The sequence below is a fragment of the Nipponia nippon genome, unplaced genomic scaffold (assembly GCF_047370975.1).
Source record: "Nipponia nippon isolate SJK-2023a ecotype South Korea unplaced genomic scaffold, ASM4737097v1 scaffold_7, whole genome shotgun sequence".
NCBI classification, from domain to species: Eukaryota; Metazoa; Chordata; class Aves; order Pelecaniformes; family Threskiornithidae; genus Nipponia; species Nipponia nippon.
This window is the reverse complement of record NW_028262391.1, coordinates 24238298-24260061: the sequence shown is the minus strand read 5'-3', so window position 1 is coordinate 24260061 and position 21764 is coordinate 24238298. Positions and strand designations below refer to the sequence as shown.

Sequence of the window (21764 nt, the reverse complement as noted above, 5' to 3'; positions counted from 1 at the left end):
AGAAAATTGGGGTTTGTTCTTTGTGGCAAACATGCCTCCACCCCCCATCCCCAATCAGTCAGTCTGCAGGACTGGTGGAACAAGCCTGCAGTCAGGAGAGCAAAGGATCCTCTTCTAATATTTACGTCATTTGTGAAAGATACTGAGAGAAATAAGCACGAGGCTCCTGATGTTCATCAGGGCTCCTGACAGAACTAGTCTATTGATTTTCAGAGGCAAACAGACCGAAAGGTAGCATCATGCCATGCCAAGACAGCAGCAGAGCACCAGGCAGCAGTGACAGCGGCTCTGCCCTTTCTATGCAAGTCAGGCACTGGCCTGTCAACTACTGAACCAACCTGAGTCTTTTCTGGAGTACAACAACTAATTTCCTGTTTTAAGTGGAAAGTGGTATTGATCAAATATGCGAGACTGACATCGGAGCGTGTGTGTTGGGGGAGTCCCCTGTTCACAGCTCAGAAGCAGCCCGCTTGGACCAGTCTGGCTATTCTCCACCAGGAAGCCCCACCTGACAGCCCACTGCCCTCCCTGGCCACTGGTTCTGCAACTCGTGCCCAGGCACGGCTTAAACGTCACCCTGTAAAACACAAACCGGCCCCCAAAAGCACCCGCGGAGAAAAAAATGCTCCCCATGAGGTCAGGAATCCTGCAGGATGCTGTTAATGTCAACATGCACTTTGAAAAAATGCCTTTTTAAAAATTATTTTTTCTTTTTTTAATGGAAATACGCACAAGTGCCTCGAACAATCTACCAGTTTGCAGTATTTGTGAATACAACTGGAATACTCGTATTAATTTTACTGTACCACAAAAAAAATCTGCAGGACTGGCGAGGAAGGCAAGTTATTCTCAGCATAACAATGGACCCAAAACAGGTATTTTAAAAATTTATAGGAAAACATCCAAATAATTATAAAATGGGTCAACATTAAAGGTCTAAAACTTTAAGCCTCTTTACTTATTTAATATCTCAAAATTTACTGTCAGTCACAGCCATGTCATTCTGAGGCATCTCCTGATTTCAATTACATATCTGGATAAATGGCTTTGCAAGCATTAAGAAAAATTGCCCTAGTCATCATATGCCAAGTTTCAGACTAAAAGAATTTTTCAATAAGAAATCTCCTCCAGCTATAGGCCCTTCAGTCTGAGGCTTAGAGGATAAACACTGAGAATGAACTTAACATTTCTTGCTAATGCAGCTTAAAAAATGCGTCTCTTGCCTTGCAGTGGAGAAATGACACGCTGCTTATAAAACATCTTGCTCAAATCTACTGTCTTTTCTATTATTAAGCCAGCAGGTTTCAGTTTAAAACTGCCGCCTTACTGACTTCATTAAAGCCACCTGACATTTTATTAGTCTTTGATAGCAAAGTTTCCATCTCTTGCATGTAATTAAGTTGAGGTCCCAGGAACAATTTACTTGACTGTTCTTTCATTAAGCATAGCAGCATGATAGCCCTTCTCAGGTAATGGATTGGTGGGAACTTTATAAACCTTTATTAGAGAAACTGTCTGCTACCTTGCCACTTTTCACCTTTCAAAAAAGTACCACTTTATGTAGAAAAAAAAATATATTAAAGAGAGAGCACAAGATAACTGCCTTAATATATTCCAAGCCAAGCCAAATGTGTTTGTCATTTACTGAGCTGCATCTATTTCAGAGGTCTGCCTGGTGTATTAATAGTCCTTCACAATATCAGGCTGGAAGAAAATGTGAATTTTAGAGTCCTTAAATCATTCAGCTTTTCCGCTGCAGTTCCAATAAGGGTTTGTACTAGATAGCATGCTGTAAAAATGAGCAGAACTCAGTAATATGCTGAGAGTATACTTTTATTTTCCCTTCCTATGCCATACTGATCAGCTGGATAGAAAACAAGAGACAGGCTGGGCTAAAAAAAAAAAAAAGTAAAAAAATCATAATCACTTTTAAAGGAACAGATCACAAATGCGGAGGATGCACTGATGGGTTTTGCTATTCCTTGTATAATCTACTTCTGATTACCCCACATAATTGCACAAGGCAAAGTAATTACCTATAGCCAAAGGTAAAGAATCAATCCAGTAGTTTCCATGGAATGTCACAGCATTCATCTGCAGCTGAACTGAGCTGAATTTCTTGTCACTCCTGGGTGTGCATGCCGCACCAGCTGGGGTAACATGTCAATCCCTACTACAGCTATCATGGATTGAGTCTTTTGTTCCTTCTTTTCTCTTCTTTGAAACAAAACTGACAGTTAGGCAGCAGCAGGAAGCCCTGGGCCACCTAGGAGGGTAAATGGAAATCTATTACCATTATGTACTTCAAAAATAACAAGTGAGTAATTTTCTCCTAATAGTAAGAATTATCCTGGATTAGTCTCCCTCCTGGAAACTAGCAAGCCCCAGGTATGCCAGTTATTACTCTTTTATAAACTCTAGTCTATAAAAGGCTAACACTTAACATCCTTCGGTCAGTATTAAAAAATAAAAAAATATCCACTTTTCAAAAAGTTTGCACAGGCCAGATGTACAATGGATTTGACCTGAACCACTATATTCAGTTAACCACTGGTGGCAGGACTGCTGTAAGCCAGAGCCAGGATGCTTGGTAACACCTGGTTGCCTGCTGTGGCACCAAAACCCCCTAGCAGGTATGTGCAAAAAAGTGGGGAGGGATGGTGAGAAAGGGAAGGAAAAAGGTGGCTTAGAGACAGCGCCCTAAATACCCAATCTGTATTTCTATGTCGTAGGATAAGCAGGGAGCATACCAGAGACAAAAAAATTAGCAGAACTGTTGTACAGTTTATACTTTTTATGATTTAGAGGGAGTTTTTCTATAGAGGTATCCACAATTTTACTGGAAACACGTTAGGGGTTCTACAAATCAAAATACTTTGGAGAACTCCACACAGAGTACTTTGTACCACTTCTGGAAAGGCTGTGACCAGCAGGGAGGGCATTCGAGTTGGTGGGAAAGCACTGGTCAAAAGAACAGGATACAAGCCTGAAAGCCAAGAAAGCCCAGGAAGTGGGAAGGGCCCTATTCCTCACCTTTACATATGAATGCAAGTGTTAAAATACAGATTAGGAAGAAAAGCAGGAGATAGGGAATGTAGGGGAGATGCTGGTTTAGGAAGATAGAAGGCATGGGACTAGATTTAAGTAGTTGTGGGAGAAGGCAGGTGGGAGGTCTCAGCCCCAGAGTTCAGCTGCATCCTTCCCCAGTTCCCAAAGAGGGACCCCCAAGTACAAGAGAAGATGTAGTCTCAGCTCTTGCTTTCCCTTTCCCTTCTGTCACCTCATTTCTAGTTCTGTATTCAAGAACAGGACTTTTTGCTCTATGTGCACCAACCTTGTAATAACATTCTGCTTGTCTGATGTTGAAAGAGGCCAACTGATGTGGAAAAGCCCAGCGCATGCTTCTTCTGTGGAAGCAACAAACTGAACCAAAGCCCCCTCCTTCTTGCCAGGGACCTGCAAACCAAAAGAATGGGAAGGGATTTTGGGAGGCTGGCTGATACCCCCCTCACCACAAGGACTAGTATCATGAAGTCATTAGGCCTGGCCTGGCAAAAACCATCTTCTGACAGGTGCAGGCAAGTGTTCCCTCACCATGAGCTTTGCCAAAACAGTGGCTGAACCAACAGGCTCATTACATGAAGTTACTTAGTGCAGATGCAGCATAGTATCAGTCTTAGATGTGGGGAGTGAAGCACCACTGACTCCAGTTTCTATGGCGTCAAGTGCCTGGCTCCAAGAAAATGTGCCTGCAATTACAGTTCTGAGCGCAATGTGTATTTCAGTCGGCTACAGAAAGGCTGGGTAGTTTCAAGGTGTGTATTAGCTTACACCAGCCGCCCCCAGTTTTCACCAGCTCATGCTCATCCTTCATGCAAGTAACATACTGTGAGCAAAGGCCACCCCACCTTTTTCTTATCTCTCAGTTTTGCTCTTCTTCAGGGCTTGCTAAAAGTGAGCGAGCATGCTCAGCCTGAATAAAATGCTTTCTGGCAAGAGCAGAACACACTGAAGAGAAAGGAGCATGACACTGAATACCAGCACCAGTTCTCCAGTGGATTTTATGCAGGGAAGGAGGAAAGAAAATGTGGTCTTTTTCCAGGAGCTTGCCTGTTGAAGAACGGGTCTTCAAAGCTCAGAGATAATTGCTGTGGTGTTTCGTGACAGCCTCAGCCTCTAAATGAGTCTGCTGTCTCTTTAATTAGCAGATCTTGATGACCATCTCAGGTTTTTATGTTACATGCTTAGAAAACTACCATCACCTTGAACCCAAGAGGGATGAAGTATCACAGGACACCATAATACTAATAATGCTTAGGAGAGGGAGACTTCAATGTTAACTGCTTGTAGGACTGAGCAAGAAAGAGCCTGAATCTCTTCTCCCCACTTTCGCCTCTTCTGTCTTTATTGAAATTTTTGCCTGGTGCCCAGTTGTTGCCCAGAATATCTGCATAGCAGGCACCCTCCTTCTTGCCCTGGTTCCTTAGATTTGGTACTTCTTTTTAGTGCCTTGCCTTTGAATGCAGTACTGAAAATACACACCAAAAAGATGAGAAAAAACAACAACAAAACCATGGTGAGCATGTCAGACGGACATGCAGACAAAAATGTCTCACTGAGAACCCAAGCCAAACAACTGCTTAGACATCCTCAGTTTCGCCTTCTTTTTGGGAGGGTGACTCAGCGAACAACCCTTTTGTTCGGATACCTTGTTTGTCATACCCAAACCTACTGCAAATTGGGTCATATGGAAAGAATCTGCCATCCCTCCGAGCAACACATGGCATCCTATACATACCCGTAACTTAATTAATACCTAAAAAAAATCTCAGTATTGCATGGTTGACAAAAAGTTTTCAGTGCAAGAGACAGAGCCGCTCTTATTTATAGCATCAACACATATTACACAAATTCAAGCAAGCTCAGAGTCAGCAACTGGCAGAAATTGATCTAGTCTTTGCTATGTAATTATCCTCTGCTTTGCAGCCCAAATGAAATAAAAGCCAAAGCAAGCAAATTCAACCACATCTAGTAATTACCATGCTCCTGTCCGAAGGTCCCAGGGACAAGGGAACAAAGATACCACCTAAGAAGACCTTCACCAAAAATAGTTTTTGTTCAAACCCCGAGCGTAGGCATCTATATGTAGGATAGCTGAGTTCTCTAAACTCAGAGGCCTCTTTTATTCTGAGGCCAGCTACCCTTACGCAGCACTGAGCACGGCCTAGTCAGCTCCACCTTCACCCTTGACTGCTCCTACTAATTTGGCTGGCTTGGCCCGCTCACCCATCAGCTTTTCTGGTGAACAAATAACACTGTTTTCTAGGCAGATCTGCCACTAGTCCTTAACCCTGAGAGGAAAATCATTGAGAGGAAAAAGGACACCAACATTTATTCTAAGTGATGAGAATGATCTGTCCACTTCCCCTTGCACTCACCAGCTAAAACATGTTCAAGCATTAAATAAGCTGAAGGGAAACACCTGGTCTAGGGACCTTCAGCTTTCCTTTGCTTCAGCTCTATAGAAGTATAAGCAGTTCAATACAGAGCTAGAAGCACTGCCTAATCCCACCTATTCTAGTTGTTCCCTCTTCCCTTATTACTACTATTAATTATCCTTGACAACTTGAAGATGAAAGTAGAACCTGAAATTCAGCTGATGACATGGAAATTGGGTTTATCTTCCAAGCGATCGAGGAAAAGCAGCTGGCTTTCCTTTGAGAAAAAAAAAAGTTGTAGCTACTCACTCCTATTTACAGTGCCTGGTACACTCACATGACCGGGCTCCAGCTTCACAAATGTGGCAGCAGCACTTCAGCCTGGTGATCTTACAGACCAGGGATTGAGATCAGGGCTCCCTGCAGAATTCAGTCATGAAGAATGTTTTTCCAGGTCTTTAATCTTCACCCAACTTGCCAGCCATAGGCAAATTCTTTCTGGCAGGGTCTGCCTCCTAAGGGACTGAGGAAGAAATAATATTTAATGGTGAAACATTTAGAAGAACAAACTACTATGAAGCCTTTCTCAAACACACACACTTCACTGTTTGTTGTTGTTTCTTCTAAAGCTGGCCTAATCTCACATGACATAGAGGGCACCTGCTCATTGACTAGAAGAGACTGCTTCATGGGGTCAACCAGCCTTCACCACAAACAGAAGCCAATAGTGCCAATGGACAAGCAATAAAAAATGTAATTAGATTAGCTCTAATCCAGCTAATTACATGGGCACAATAGTCATGCAGCTAAAGCAAGCTCTCTATACATCCTCTTCTTGTCCCCCTACACTGTTTCACACCTTTCTGCCCAGGAACAAGGGCAACCCAAATGATTACAAGTAGATGCCCAAAGTACGCTGCAATCTTTCTCTATCCACCCTCTCATTGTAGCAGAGACAGCAAATCCAGACGACTTTATGTACAGAGCATCCTCCATTTCCCTGTGTTTATCTTCAAGGCCTATTAAATTATATCTCTCCCAACCAATTACCCTTATTCCCAAGAATGTGCATTCTGCTCATGATCATGTGGACACAGCTAGTCCCTGTTCTGCCAGTGAAGATGCTGGTCAGTAGAGCATTTAAAGAGTCTTGTTAATGCCCAGAGGCAATATTTTCAGGTTTATATTACAGCTGGAGTGCCATGAACAAATACTCTTCTCAGGCTTTTTTGAAATATCTAACATAGCTGCATCAACAGCCATGCAGTTGGCTGTGCCAGGAGCAGGCAAAGCTTCAGTGCTGTACTTACCCTCAGTAAGTTTGCAGATGACGCTAAGTTGGGCAGGAGTGTTGATCTGCTGGAGGGTAGGAAGGCCCTACAGAGGGATCTGGACAGGCTGGATCAATGGGCCGGGGCCAACTGTATGAGGTTCAACAAGGCTCAGTGCCAGGTCCCGCACTTGGTTCACAACCACCCCATGCAACGCTACAGGCTTGGGGAAGAGTGGCTGGAGAGCTGTCCAGTGGAAAAGGACCTGGGGATGTTGGTCGACAGCTGGCTGACTATGAGCCAGCAGTGTGCCCAGGTGGCCAAGAGGGCCAATAACATCCTGGCTTGCATCAGAACTAGTGTGGCCAGCAGGACCAGGGAGGTGATAGTGCCCCTGTACTCGGCACTGGTGAGGCCGCACCTCGAGTACTGTGTTCAGTTTTGGGCCTCTCACTACAAGAAGGACATTGAGGAGCTGGAGCATGTGCAGAGAAGGGCAACGAAGCTGGGTGACGGGTCCAGAGCACAAGTCTTATGAGGAGCGGCTGAGGGAGCTGGGGTTGTTTAGTTTGGAGAAGAGGAGGCTGAGGGGAGACCTTATTGCTCTCTACACCTACCTGAAAGGAGGCTGTAGCGAGGTGGGGATCGGTCTCCTCTCCCAAACAGGAAGTGATAGGACAAGAAGAAATGGCCTCAAGTTTAAACCAGGGGAGGTTTAAACTGGATATTAGGAAACATTTGTTCACTGAAAGGGCAGTCAGGCACTGGAACAGGCTGCCCAGGGAAGTGGTTGAGTCCCCATCCCTGGAGGTATTTAAAAGACGGGTAGATGTGGTGCTTAGGGACATGGTTTAGTGGTGGACTTGGCAGTGCTAGGTTAACGGTTAGACTTGATGATCTTAAAGGTCTTTTCCAACCTTAATGATTCTATGATTCCACTGTATGGTGGGCCATCAGAGCACTCTCTTGGAAATTTCAAGCATGACTGGGGTTACCCTCTAGGGTATTTCCACAGAGTTGGTTCTGATGAATGGACTACCCTATTCTATGGCTCCGTGCTTACGCGGAAATTTATCTTGGTGAAGTCCTTGCGTGCACATGCTGGCCCTGCTCCATCTTCACTGCAAGCCTAGAGTGCTCTGCGTAAGTGGGACAGGAAGTTGGAAGTCTCGTTTTTAATCACTCGTGGTTTTGATTTCATTAGTGTTTTTCCAGATTTTTATTCATCCCCTGTAAAATTTTCCAAAAAGCAGAAAGTCTAGTCAGCCAGGTCAGGTTGTAGAGGATATACCAGTTTGTCCCTTCAAAAGTCATCAGGACATACTCTCCTTGTCCCATCCTGCTGTGCCAAGAGGAAACTAGAAATCTCTTCAGCATTAAGTACCACCATATAGGAATTTAAAGAATCTCCTGCTGTCTTTATTGTCCAAGTGAAAAAGATGACACACTGTGGGTAATGGAGGGCATATACTGCGGGACTCCTGAAAGCACACAGATCTAATTTTTATGTAGTCATCAAAAAGAAAAATCAGCAGTCTTATGAGCTGATCTGCCACTCTGTGCTCTTGTGACTTCTGAATCATCTTTCACACATCTCAGTGAGACACACATGCTGGTGTCTGAATCCAAGAAAATCTCTTACCCAGCAGCATCTAAGGTCGCATCCCTGAATGAATATACTATGCTGTTGATGAGCTGAAAGCACCTCATGTATTAAAATCACTTCTTTTCTGGGTCAAGAAAGAGAAGTTAGTGTCCCACAATCCACCACAAGCCATACACAGAATATCCATGTTTCAGACGTGACCCTGGAAAAGCATATGGCTGCAGGTATGCATGATGGCACAAGTATATAAAAAGTCCATGTGGATACCTAAAGATAAATACACTGAGCTGGCTGAAACTCCTCTGGATACAAGTCAAAATATCAGCTTCCCTAGCAAGGGACAGTCCTAAGAGGCAAGAGTTCAGAGGGCAATAAGCAATAGCATTATTTTTCTTCAAAAATCTGTATCCTAAGTTTGATGCTTGGGCATAAACATCATGTCTTTTCCAGGACACAATTCCAAGAAAAAAATGGGGAATAAAACCTTTACTTAAAAGTCTCATTTTACAATTCTTGTAAATATTTTAAAAGGGCAACAGAGAGTTACAGGGGACACAAGATACAAACACCTTAAAACATTCCTGTTTGTTAAAATTCATATTTGATGAGTAATGTAGCCTCCAGGTTACTATAGCAGCAAGATCCATCACCTAGGTGACCAAGCACTAATGATGTCAACATTAGCCTATCCCTACACACACTCTCACACTGTGCACATTATCAGACCTCCATTTCTTGCAAGATGTTTGTCTTCATACCAACAGACGGATAGTAACAGGCCATATGGACAGTCCCTGTGAGGACTGAGCTTTCCTGACAGCATCAGCCTGCCTTGTTAAGGAGGACCATTTCACAGGGCATCACCTGTGTAAGAGCTGGGCACCTTAGGCATCCAACATGTACAACCTGATTTAGTACCAGCGTAATAATTAGCAACAAAACTTGCGTAAAAGCTCTTAGGAAAAGCTTCTGGTGGACAAAAAGGCCACTTAACATACTAGAGGGTCTGGAGTATAAATCTGCTCAAAACAGCAGGAATCTCTTGGAAAATGCATTGGCAAGGTCTTCCCCCAAATAAGCATTCCTTTTGGGAAGTCAAACTTTCACTAAGGAACACCAAATGCAATAAAATACATTCCCAAATCAATACATTATCTATTACATGGGGATGATCTATTCCAAATAAACCTGTGCTTGCTATCTGTTTAAGGCCTTGCAAGCAAGTATTCACGGCACAACACAGCAGAGCAGTTCATCAGCTTGCCCCGAACCACTAGCTGGGTGACAGACCAGGAGAGCCGCACCAGGTAATCAGACCGGTGAAGTAACTCAGAGAGAGCCTGGGTGTCTTCACACAGCACTGCATATGGCTGAGGACATGCCCTCAACTACGGGGTTTCACTAATGCTGTTTAATTCTGGATATCTGAGAAACACTCATGAGTACGGATGTTTTTGTTTACAACCAAGCAACATATCGCTTTGATTACAAAGAAGGATTAAACTCAAGACTCCTGAAAAACACTGATTTTTTGGTAACAACATTATGTAACTGATAATTTCCACAGGCTAAAGGGATTTTCGTTGGTTAGGTTAAAAGGAATGAAACAGAATTGGGACTTTCCCCCCCCTTTTGTTAAAGGCTGCCTTTATATCCCATAGAGAAAGGAACTGAGGCAGAAATCTCTTTCCCTCCGCTTTAATAAACATGGATGACTTATTATTTCCCTGTTTTGCTTTAAATACCCCATCATTGTTGTGGTTTTCTTTGTTCAGCTATCCTCTCAACTTCATGTATCACCTGCTGTAACGACACAGGAAGTCCTCTGTGGTTCTTTTGCCCCTTTAATACGTCTCTCTTATCAACAGAGCGCTCTGACCTTTAAACATCACTTACTTCACTTGCTCAGCAGATGCTTGCAACCCCCAAAGCCAGTGTTTCTTTGATCACGCTTCCTAGATGGTAGGAGATTACATTGTCTTGACAGAATCACAAAAATATGCCATACCTTTTCAAGCCTTTACCCTTATCGAAGCACAATCAGATTTTGTGCTGCAGTTTAAATTTTCACAAGTAGAGTGAGCTGTTAAAGCTTCACTGACACTTCAGTAGGTAGGGAAACCTCTTGAATCAAATTTATTTGTTTGAAACCTAAGTGTTCGCTTCTTTATCTTTTGACCATCTTTCACTGCCTGCTGCCCCATGTTCCTTATGCTGAGTAAAGACCATGGTGTCTTTTACCTGCTTATCCACGCATAGGTTGAGCAAAGACTGTTAGAAGCCAAGCCCTTCATAATTCTGGAGAATAAAAGAATAACTCTGTTCCTGGTAAAGCCAGTTTTCTTGTCTCTCTCACCGGCCGATGATGGGATAACACCAGCAGAGGAAAACAAGATCAAACTAGTGCTGGATCTGAGAAGATAAAAGACAAAATTCAAAGAGAAAGGAACATTAGGCAGATGAGAGAAATAAGAAACACATTTCTACAGCAAAGGATATTTTACACTGAGGCTAGACAAGGGCAAAAGATGCTAGGAGAAAACAGGGCCTCTCTTGTTTCAGGAAAGAAGACATCTGCTGGCACAGGGCTACTGGCCCCTGAAAGATTCAACCTCAACACAGAGAACACTTGAGCAGTGGAAAACAAAAAATAAGAGCATGAAAATGAATAAATGTTTTATTGTTTGCTGAGAACTGTACATTCTTTGTTGTGGATAAATGCAGCTTGAATTTTGCAAAGCTTTTCTATCTGCTCGCTTCCATCACAAAAAGGCCCTTCAGAGGTGAGCCACTAACCAGGAACGCCCAAGGGCTCCCACCCTGGTCAAAGGAGAGGCTGGAGCTGTCTGGGAGGCTGAGGCTCAGCCCTGGCTGCGAGAGCCAACTAACAGCAGCAAAGTCCAGATTCCGTGAGAGAAACTGAAGGACATGGACGCCCTGATTTGCTGATATCAGACAGCGAACAGTGTCGCTTCAAAACTGTCAGATGAACGGTATACATCTATGTAGTTAACTGGCCAAGGAACTCTCCACATTTTTCTAGTTCATACCCCTAAGGGTCCTCTTCAGAGGATTGTATATCCAAGGTCAGCATGTCTTTCTGGACAACTGGGTACCTTTAATGAATAACTGAACTTTAAACAGTGAATTTAATTAAAGTGCATCACTTCGCTAGAGAAAATATTCAGCACTTGTGACATTATGCAATAATGCACTCAGTGCAAAGATACAAGATAAACAAGGAACGTTTGGGGCTTGCATATCGCCCTGCATGACAACTTCCTATTAGTTTCTACCTTTTTCTTTTTAAATACATATTTATATTTATATCTTTAGAAGAGATAACAGGCTAACCAAACATTTCAGAACTGCCAACAGCTGCTCAGGTGGAAACCTTGCCATTATGAGATTGCAATCACGCTCAAATCTTCAGAAACCAGACTTCCTTCATTAAGCGTTTGGTTGGTCTTTCCTGCAGGAGCAGTGAAATGCCGAGTGCTTCTAACTCTATAACCCTGAGAAATTAAATGGGTCCAAAATGCTGCCTAAAAATTACTTTCATTTTTATCACTCTCAAAAACGAGATGCAACAACAGGAAAAGCCAGTAAGAATTAACCTGTTGTTTCAAAGTGCAAGAGCAGCTCGTGTCAGCACCTGAAAGGCAGTAGTGTAAAGCTTCATATTTTACCTAAAGACAAACAAGAGAAACTTTATTCATCTGTTTCTTTGCGGGGAAGGCTCACACTAGAGAAAACCCAAAAACCAGAACTGCTTGAACAAAATCATCAAAGGAGGCCTACAAAGGAAGTGGCCACAGAACCTCTGGACTACTTTTTTCCCATTTTTATAATACATAGAGGACATGAAAGGGGTTTTTCAGTAGTTCTTTCTTACTCTAAAAAGAATTTTTTGCTCCTGCTTCTGTTTTACATTAAAAATTGAAGGCTTGCCTAGAATTGAAGGCTCTGAGGCAAACAGCATCAAAGACATGCACAAGTCAGGATCAAGCACATTGGTAAGGACGTTTGGTTAATGCCCATCTTGGATTGGATCCTCAAGGCTGCAGATGGAAGTCAGCAAATCTGAGGATTCAAAAACCAAACTAAACTAAAGCCTATTTCAGCTGCAAGAAATATTTTTAAAAGGCCCAAAAAAATAGCATCTCTAAGTTGATAATGGGTTAGTTTTAAAAAAAAAAAAAAAAAAAAACAAAACAAACAAAAAACTCCCTCCAAAAATTCACAGCTATCCTCGGGCAGAAGAAACTTGCCCTTGATATCTGAGTGAAATTAGTGATAAATAAAACACGTTTTCATTGCCTTTGACAATCACTCATGTTGATGGGTCTGTGGCTGGATATTTAGTGCAATTTGTTCTGTAGACAGTCTTTTTAGGTGCGTCTGGAAGAAGTCCCTGTTAAGGAAAAGGAATAATCAATTTCTTCACTCCTGTGCTATTGGGACTTTCAGTGAACAGTAGTGGGACAGTGACTGAGTAATGGCTTGGTCTGTTCTCAGGCTCCAAGAAATGCTTTAAGCTAACCTGCATCCACACAGGTTTCAAAACAGAAGTTCTGCCCCTAAGCCGTGCTGACATAGCAGTGCTGGCCCATGACACCACGTATCCAAACCTGAACCAGAGCCGCTTCTTTTGCTCAGTTCATGTCAAAGGCAGGCAGGCAAGCCAGCAGTTTACACTGAAGCTAGAAAAGGAAAAGTACTCCAGTGTCTGGATAGGTTTAACATACACTAAAGTCCGTGTTTAGGACACAAGTTTGAAATACCTGACCACAGCCTGTCAGCTCAGCTCTAAAAGATGAGCCTGTATGGTCCACACAAAAAACAGAGACCCATCAACACACTGTGGAAGGACACTTAAGCATTACCACATCTTGAAGCACTTCACCTGCCTTTCTCCCTCCTTTTCCCTTCCCAGCATGATATTGTCTTGCGCTGCCAAGGCATGTTTCCTGTCCAGAAGCCTGCTTTTTTCGCAGGATGTGTGCTAAATTGGGCAATGCTTCCATGAATAGGCTTTAAGCTACCTTTTGAGACAGGCTTGAATCCCAAATCCTTTTTCTGCTGAAGGGAACAGCACTTTCTCAGTCAGCTAGTCTCTCTTCTGAGTAGGAAAGCAGCAGCAGAGATGTGGGAGAAGGACTTGAGACTATTATTTCTTGTGCATCAACAGAACCAACTTAAATGTTGAAGTTTGTTGTGCCTGCAAACATGCCAGATAATTTTCTTCCCTGTATACTTCTTATAGGAGGAGGAAACCTTTTTGTCTCTCGGACTGGTTGCTGGTGAAACTATCTGAAAAAGAAAAAAAGAAAAAAAAAAAAAGCATCTTCTTATTTGTAAAGTGAACACTTTGGATTTGGAAGTCAGTAAGAGGAAGCAGATAATGGCGCATCTGATGACATTTTGCCAGCTTTTTTTCTCAGGGTAGAACTGAGCTTTCAAAACTGAAAAATGATAACTCTTTTTCCCTGTTCTGCATGGGTGCTTTTGGTGGATTGCCTACTGCATGTTGAGTTAGGGATGCTGAGTGCCTGCTCATGTTCTCAGATTCATGTGGCTATGTTGCCCTAGTTAGGATTAAATGATACATTACACCCCGAGTTACCCTCTGCTAATGCCTGCTAGATGCGTTCTGGCATCAAGTTTTAGAATTGGAGCTGGTTGGGAATTTTCCATAGGGGAGATCTGAAACAGAATTCTGTTTCTGAGAAAACAGAAGTTTTCCATGAGGGGAAAAAGGTTGTTTCCGCCAAAATATATTTAAAAAGGTTGGTTTGTAAAGACGATCGAAACACAGTATTTAATTTTGAATTGACTCGAACTAAACTGCGCAATGCCCCAGAGGATCCCCATCAGTTTTGGATACTTTCAGATGGAGACAGTCCAGCCAGAGAGCCCAGTCTCAGACAAAGCAAGGGCCGTGACTACAGTTTTCAGATGGCCCTGTGTGACTGCCTCATTTCTGAGCGCCATGGCCGCGAGTGCCAGAGGTGCCTGCTGTGCGGGGCGGGATGGTGTTCAATACTCCTCCCCAGTTACAGAGCGGGGCAGAAGGTTACAGCAGCCCCCTGCAGGGATCCCCACCTGCAAGAGACAGGCCCAGATACATGTTTTCCAGTGAGGGAGGAGGTACTTTCCAGTAATCCCCAGATGCCTTCTGAGCTAGCATTTCCATCTCCATGTCCTTTCCTCCCTGCTGGAACCACCTCTTCCTCCTCAACCCCCTTCAGCCCGGAGCCATCCTATGGAAGAGCATTCTCATCTCTCCCATCCTCTTCCTCTCTCAGGTCCCATCCCTGCTCCCTCACCCCTCGTACCCCAACTCCCACTACTCCAGAGTAACATACCTGCTGGCTGCTGCCACTCAGCGGCTCCACATTGACCCTGGGAATCGTTGTAGCCGTCTCCTCTTCCCCATCCCACTTCCTTTGCTGGCTGCCTTCCCCCCCCGCAGAGGCACAAACTCTGCTTGGCACCAGTAAACTCGGCAATGCACACATGTAGAGCCGCAGTGGCCACCCCCATGCTGATTCCCACCTGTAAGCCTGTCACAGGGAACATGCATGGGAGACAAATCCATTGGAAAGCAGTATCCCTCCACTCCTTTGCTTATAGAGCAAAAGTTTCTCCTACAGCTGGGAACACTCCCAAGGCTTGGTTTTCATTCATTTCTTTTTGCATTATAAACAAAAACGCCTAACCTCCTGTACTTGGCTAAAAGGAGGCTCTCCTCTGCCCACTCAGTACTGATGACGAATGCCTTGAGACCTGGACTGTCCTACAGGCCAGATCTAAAGCCCTGCAAGCCACCAGTAATCTTCTTTTACATTTCAGTGGGCTCTGGATCAGGCCACAGTATGCGCAGAAACATCAGGAAGCCAGATCCAAAACCTGAAACTGATGTCACCAGGAACAACCAGTGTCTGGCCCAGATCTGCTTCTGTGCCCTCCGCTGCTGTGGAGGCAAAAAGGGACAGAAAAGAACCCACTTTGGCACAGCAGTTTTCTTTGAGGTGTGGAGAACCTCAGACCAGAACTGCCAGTACTCTGTCTGGGTAGAGATACCTTCTCACTTACCTTCTGCATCCTGAAGTTAAAGGCCACACTGTAAGATAAGGACAATCAAATTAAAACCATATCCTGGCTGTCACAGGACTTCTGACCCTTGATCTGTGGACTTTTTTTTTTCCCTCCAAAGAAAGCAAAACCTCCCTGTACAGTGAATGTAAACCTGTAGACATTGCAGACCCCTGAGAAGCAGACCACACATGTCCAGAGGTATAGCAGCTGCAGGCTGAAGGACCTCACTCCAGCAAATTGCTCCAGGCAGCATTATTTCCAGCAGCCTTCAAACAGCTCTACACTGTGCCAGAGGATAAGGTTGGAGAGGTGTGGCACAAAAAGCAGTTTCACTCAAGCAACAAATAACAGTGACAAGGGTATCATCACCCAGTGCTCTTCAGGAGAGGCTGCAGGCCAGTCCTGAGAACAGCCTTCATGTCAGGCCATGAAGCCAGTTGTCTGGACAATGTTTCGAGCTCGTTGTCCCTTTGGTGTACCAATTCAAATGCTGTTCCACTTGCAACTGCCTTTTCTTGTCCTGAAAGTGCTAATAAGACAGCAGTGGAGGGAAACAGGGTCTCGTTGAGATATTTACCTTGCATGCAAATGGCAAGGGTCAGTCTGAACCTGGACACTTGTGGCATCGATTAGTCCTTAAACCTGTCACTTCTGGTAGCAGCACAGCAAATCAAACTGTTGCAGCAGAAACAGTCTTTTTAGGACTAATGGACCGAGAGAATAGGAAATCAAAGATTTGATCTCTGCTGAGTTCAGAAGATTCTGTGCAGACGGCTGTCTAGTCACAGGACAACACAGACACCATTTGACTGTTTGGAGAGCAAGGTTCACCTGTAATAACACCCTGCCAGCTAGCTTGAGATCAGAAGGAGACTGTCCCAGCCACCTTCCTACAGCACACAACTAACAGGAAAGATTGCAAAAGCTCACTCACTGACAGAGCCCATCATTGACACCAGAAACCCAAATACAAGAGTTTATACAAACAGGGCAGCATTTTGAAAGCAGAGATAAAATACTGGCTGCTTTATAAATCAGTTACCAACTCCAGGTATTTAGTGCCCCACATAGCTGTGTGTGGGTGTTGATAGCAGCTGGCTTCCTAACATTACCTGGTCAACCAACCCCCATGCCAACCTGTGGCACCTCAACCATTAGTAAGATTCACCCTGGTCAAACTATGCTATTTGCTCCCACCCCCCTCCACATCACCGTCAAAATTCTCGTGTGCCTAACACAGAGCTGTGAGCCACACACGTGCTGTACTCATGATCTACTCTTGCTTTGCCTATTCTCTATTTTCTAATGATATACAAATAGTGGCTTATGGGAAACCACGTTGCCTGCAGCAATGATACTGGATGATAAACTCTTTACGACTGGAGAAAAAATTATTAGACATAAATAACTGCACTTCTTACAGGAGATTCAGCAATTACAGAACATTTCCCAAGATATCCAAAAGAGCCCCTTGGAAAAAGGACAGAAGAGACAAATAGCACAAACTGGAATGGAAGGGCAGTTCCCAAAAGAAGTGATTTGCCAAGAGGACTGGGATTTTGTAAGTAAAGAATCTGACTTGGTAAGAGAGGGATTAACTAACAGAAAACAGAACTGCAGAAAATATCCTTTATGGGCTTGGAAGTTCAGAAGCAGGGAGTGGGAGCACCAGAAGAGAGAAGGAAGATTTACAAATCATCATATCCCCAGACCAGAAACAGTTCAGCTCACATGGCTGACTAAACACGGTTATCTGAGTCAGAGACAGGTAACACAAAACTGCTCTTCACACTGCAGTGCTGTGTTATGAGAATGCTGGCAGCTCAGCTGCAAAACTGTGTCTTTTCTGACCCTTTGCTTCACCGACTTACCTTGCTCCATGTTCTTTTCCTGAAGGTTTTTATCTAATGTGGAAGAAGTCTGTGGGATGAGGCACAGCCAGGTCAGCCAGGGGACTGCAGAAAGCTGACTCCACAGCAAGGGGCAGCTGTACCAGCAGCAGCGCCAACTCTCTCCTGCCCAGGAGCTGGCAGCAGAGCCTATACAGCTGGTGGAAACGAGCTGAAACCACAAGCCACACAATAATATTTCACCTTGGGTGTTACCTGCCTAGCAGATGTTTTTCAAAACTAGATTGTGGTTTACTGCTCATTCTGAGAAGCCATCAGCCAACATAAATATCAATACAATTATTTGCAATTCCTAGGTTTTGCACATCTTTACTAGTAAAAGAAGAAGGACTTTCTCTTCAGAACTGGGATGTCTAGAGCTGTCAATAACTCGCTGTACTCATGAATTCAGCCTACTTGCTTTTTCCCCGTATGAACCTTATACCAGAGCACACTAAACTATAACACCACCTGTGCACAGCTGTCATGTGTTACTAATTACCAAAAGTGCAATGTGTAGTCAAGGGAAATTTAATTTACACCAGTCAAGGCTAAAAGAAAAAACATAGCTCAGAAGAAACATTCGGCTAAAAGAAATGAACTCACAACTTAATGCTCTTTTAAAAGTTTCTGTACAAATGTTTAAACTAACCCATATTAGCTTTCAGTTTATTCTCATATCAAAGATATAAAGGGAAAACATTTTAAAATTGTAAAGCAGCAGTAAGGAATGAGGCATGTGCTTTCCCTGATACTTTAAAAATTCTGGTTTTGTCACCACGCCTCTCCCCTTCCACCTGCAGGTTTCACCCAAACTGGGTGAATACCCAAGAGAAGGGAAGACTGGCATTAGGAACTGGAGAGCTGGGCTCCAGCTTCCCAAATAACACCAAGAAGCAAGAATACTTTCAGCCACTGTCCATCATAGCTTTTTCACTCTTTGTTCTAAAATACGTGTTTGTTACATTAGATAAACTGAAGCCAAAATTTGAATCCTGTCTGTATAGTGTGTACCATATTACATGTATTGTACTCTGATGGCCTACAACCTAGCATGGCAAACCATTTCATCTTTTAAATTAAATAACAGATATTTACAAGCTATTCAGAACCTCCAATAAAGTAATCTTACTCTTCTCTGCAGGTTTGTAACTGTTCCTGCTATGTTAGCGTTATCTGTGCTTTTTTTCCTTCTAGAACATTGCTCCGATATGACTTAAAACTAAGATCCAACCCTAATCTGCATGTCTGTGCTTTGTAAGGGCTCCTCAAACATGAAGCACGTGCACCATCACAAAGTTAAGCCTAGATGGTTTCCCTACTGTTCTAATAGCCTGAAGAAACATTACAAAAACCTATCTCTGTCAATACACTGTTTTTGTTTGTGAGATTGTTCTCCTTCTTTAAGAAACAATTTCTAGGGCAAAAACGTTTTACGTAAAAATGTATTATTGTAAATCCTCAAATGCTGTTTTCATGTAATTGGATATTAGCTGGCACGACCCAGCACTCTGTAATTCCAGAGATGGAAAAAGATGAGGAAATTCAGCTGCTGCAAGCTGTTTTACAGCCAGGTAAACCTTTGCGCCTTTTAGTCTCTCCAGACTGTATTTCTCAACCTGTCTAGATGCCTAGAAGCCTGCAATACAGTCTGATTTCTCTTGGTGACACATTTTCTTTTAATTCCGTACAATCTGTAGAGGCTGTTAAAGAGCTGAGGCCAGAAACTTGGCTTACTCACACCTTGGTTGTTTAAACACTGTACTACACATACTGGATGCCTTATTTAGATGCCCCGAATTATAGTTACAAAGGCTTATTTATTGTTAGAATACACAACATTCTTAAACTTGCCAAAACAGCCCTAAAAATCTGTACAGCTTCTATTCTTGTTTTTTGCTCAAATTAAATGCAAACCTAATCCTCTCCTGCAAGTCGCTAAGTAACACTAAGCAATACTAAATTCAGTTCAACATCTGTTTTAATAATAGAACCTTGTTAAGCAACACTCACATTTTTATCACCCTGAGTTTCTTGATGGTGGGATGCGAGGCATTCCCAAAGGCTGCCACAAGAGGAAGAAACAAGAACTGTAACGGGATCCTCCATGACAGCTCAGTACAAGGAATTTGCTGGGGAAGAAATGGAAAAAAACCTACCGTTGATTTAATTTTAGGCAAGGAGAACAGACAACTCCACTTGTAATCATTTATCTCAAATAGCACATACATAGCTGTTCCAATAGATATAAAAAGCAGCATATATACTTATCTCATTTTTTCCAAACAGATCCACCCCCCCAAAACATATCTAAACTATCTCTTTATGTTACAGCACATTGTTTACCTTCCTTCACTCCAAACATGCCCTCTTGATCAATCCTTTAGTGTTACCATTATTAGGAACACGTAAGGCAATTCGGCTAACGTCACCTCCAGACGCGTGACACACTCCCTCGGTGGATGTCACCCTGCGTCCCGGAGTTACGCTCAGCCCCACCGCAACACAGCTGGAAAACTCTCCTGCGATAGGTGGTGAGGAAACCTTTAGCATGAAGGGTCCATTTATGAAGAGTGACAGAAAGCCAGTTCTGGCCAGGGCATTTCTGAGCAAGAAAACAAAATATCCTTACTTTATTCTGTAAACCAGGATCTCCAGTATGAGCCCTCTAAAAAAAGAGCTTGCCTTTATATTTTGTTGTGAATACAACACACTTACCAAAAATATATGGCTATATAACTCAGGAGATTCTGGTGGTGTTTTTTTAAATATAGGTAAGTCAACAGATATCTCTAAATGGGAAGCCAAACAGGTCTTTTCTCTCATGCAATAGCCAATTTCCTTCAAAGAATGCAATATATTGAAGTGTCCCTCTCCTCCCTCCTTTTAACTTCTTTCCATATTTTGATTTTTTTGATATTTTGACCTGCCTCCAGTCATATGGGATTTAAACTGGATCTACCGAGGTACACTTGTAAATATAGATCACATACACTGGAAACAACTCTTCACAAGTTCAATGAGCTCAGATTAAGTTGAACACTATTTAAAGAAATAACATGCAAAAGAATAGGCTTATTTTTTCCTTATTATGATACTAACAATCAACTTTAATTACAATATGCTGAAAAGGTAAAGGAAACAGCGCTTAAAACAGCATTACGAAGACCAAAACCTTTGGAGAAAGGAGTATGGATATATCATGAAAAATAACCAAAACGATGACAGAAAATAAAGGTAATACACCCAACGAGATCGCACCAGCTCAAGCAAACAGCCACGTAAGGGAAAGCAATACAGACAGGAAAATTATTCAACAAAGCAGCCAGCAAAGGTCTAGAATAAAAGGGGGGAAAAAAGGGTAGCAGCAAAAGGAAAACCGATGAAGTTGCCTGCTAGGAATGACTTGGCAGGCCACAAACAGAAGCAAACTTACTGAAAGCAGCTTTGTCCATGACCTGCTCGCATGGGCTCTGAGGGCGACTCTTACTCCGGTTGCTAGAGATGGCAGCTCAGAAGGCAGGTCCTGCTGGTCAGCTCTGTAGGGAAAACAAATTTTAAGAAGTCAGTGCAACATCTCCTTGCATTTCCCATGCCTACTCCCACCAGGGCCGTTTCATCCAAACACCCTGTCAAGTACCCAGCTTGAGCACTCTTAATTAAAATTTGGAATTTGTTTGACTACAAGCATAAATTATTTCTTCCCCTTGTAACCTGTGATCTTACTGTCAAATGAGGAAGAAAAATACTAACATTTTCTATAAGGGCTCAAACAGGTATAGCCCTGAGTGGGAGGCTATAAAAGACCAAATATTTTTGTCTGCAAGGTAAGTAAGTTCCTGGCAGGAAACCAGATTTTTCAGTAATTTTGCTAAACAAAACCATCTGAGGAATCTGCATCAAAACCTCCTGAATGGTTTGGTTTTATTTGTTTGGTTTTTTTAGTGTAACACAACTCTAGTGATGTTTGCTACCCTCCATAACTTGGGGTGTTACCTGTGAAAAACGGACAGAGCCAGACAGCTTCAAAGGCAAAGAGACCACAGGACTTCCTAAGGAAAGAGTTACCAATTGCACACACTTTTGGCTCCTGAAATTTAGAGAAGGGAAAGGCCAAAAATTACTGAAGATTCACTTCCACTAATCCTATCAGGTCCTGTCTCTAGATGTGATGCATGAAACAGCATCTCCTCTCTGCCCTTGGTCATGCAAAAAAGGAACAGAATCAGCAAATAATGCTACAAATAGGCAAGAGGGACTACCAACAATTAATTAAAATTGATTATATCTCTAATACAGCACTTTGTCTTAATTCCTTAAGAATGTTTTTGTAAGGCAGAGTTTTTCATGACTTAAAATTATTTCACATTTAAAAGGGAGAAAGCTGAACCCCTCTAAGGCAATAAAGGAGAACAGACACACATCCACAAGAAAACTTGTCCTCTTCAGTAACACAGTA

The 21764-nt window shown here is 42.9% G+C and overlaps 1 long non-coding RNA gene across 1 annotated transcript; it reads right to left on the bottom strand.

Moving 5' to 3' along the window:
• Window positions 1-1826: 1826 nt before the first annotated feature.
• On the bottom strand, window positions 1827-21400 carry LOC148050859 (uncharacterized). Its single transcript, XR_015700539.1, has 12 exons — window positions 21302-21400; window positions 20742-20844; window positions 19652-19910; window positions 19319-19437; window positions 14684-17477; window positions 13361-13628; window positions 10557-10727; window positions 6749-10266; window positions 5748-5961; window positions 3335-3456; window positions 2037-2266; window positions 1827-1892 (listed from the first exon to the last, which is right to left on the bottom strand). It is a non-coding gene; the product is annotated as an uncharacterized LOC148050859 (long non-coding RNA).
• Between the last annotated feature and the right edge of the window lie 364 nt (window positions 21401-21764).